Genomic DNA, 1,239 nt, shown 5'->3' with positions numbered 1-1,239 from the left:
GTGTGTGTGTGTGTGTGTGTGTGTGTGTGTGTGTGTGTACATGTATTGCTATGGGGCAAGAGACAGCTAGGGAGGGGTGGTTCCCTGAGCACAAAGCAGCGGGGTACCTATGAGGGGACATTTTTACCCAGCCACAAGCAGGGTGACAAAGCAAGGTGACAGGAGGGCCACACCATGAGGCAACAGAGAGTTAGCTTGTTAATTAGCTAACATGACCACTAACCAGGAAGGAATTTGGAAGGCTGGTACGTGGCCAGTAACCAGGGTAAAACACCGCCCTGTGTGCTAGGAAGAGCACACAGACAGGCATGGGGCAACAGGGAGGGAGTGATGTGTGTGCATGTGTGTGTGGTTCTGTGTGTGAGGGTTTGAAGGTCCACCATGCAGTGCAGGACTCAAGTGGTGAAGCACAGCTGTAACAGGGAAAGAGTGGCCTTTTCTCAGTGCACTCCAGACTCAAGGAAGCATCTTGCAAGGCAGAGCTTGCTTAAGGCACTTTTTTTGTTTTACCTCAAGCAGTTATTGTATTTTTGCAAGTGTGTGTATGTGTGTGTGTGTGGTTCTGTGTGTGAGGGTTCAAAGGAAGGCTGAGGGGTTGGGGGGACGGGAGGCGAATGAGCCAGTGTAGCAGAGGTGGGGGGGCAAACTACAACCCAAGCCCAACAGCAACCCACCATTTCAAAAACATTTCACAGCACCCCTCCAAAAGCCATATGTTGCACGACGCACACAGATTCATGGTGGAATGTGGGCAGGGAAGTGGGGTGGAGGGAGCAGCAGCATTTGTCCCCATGGAAACTATTGACGTGTCCCCATGGAAACTGTTTCAAGCCCTGTCAGCTTGGGAATGCTGGGAAACATAGTCCTAAAAAGCCAGAAAAGTAAGAGCTCGCCACCACCACAACCGTCAGCGGCAATCACCAAGCAACACCCACCCACTAATCTCAACCCTGTACGTTCCTGCTGCTACTCTCAGCCCTGTACATCTCTGATAGCATATTAGTTCTATATATATATAAAAACAAACCTATATATTTGTAATATGGGGGGAAAGCAAAGAGGCAGGAGGGGAGGATTCATACGGCTTGTCATCAGGATCATCATGGGGTCGCATACTAGGAGACTAGCCCGAACTTAGGCAGGTGCAAGTGGCAGGGTTTTGGGATGAATGTGCCCAGGTGGGGGGTGGGGGAGGCTTAGCTGGAGACTCCCGGTAGGGGCAGGGGCAGGGGCAGGGGC

The 1,239-nt window shown here is 51.7% G+C and overlaps 1 protein-coding gene across 2 annotated transcripts in view; it reads right to left on the bottom strand.

The window, feature by feature from the left end:
• COL19A1 (collagen type XIX alpha 1 chain) overlaps positions 1 to 1,239 on the bottom strand; it is a 391,132-nt gene that overhangs the window by 69,148 nt on the left and 320,745 nt on the right. The window lies entirely within an intron of this gene.

The sequence above is a fragment of the Crocodylus porosus genome, unplaced genomic scaffold (assembly GCF_001723895.1).
Source record: "Crocodylus porosus isolate Cpor-Errol unplaced genomic scaffold, CroPor_comp1, whole genome shotgun sequence".
Classification (NCBI taxonomy): domain Eukaryota; kingdom Metazoa; phylum Chordata; order Crocodylia; family Crocodylidae; genus Crocodylus; species Crocodylus porosus.
The sequence above is the reverse complement of the archived record's forward strand: the minus strand, read 5'-3'. Positions and strand labels throughout refer to the sequence as shown.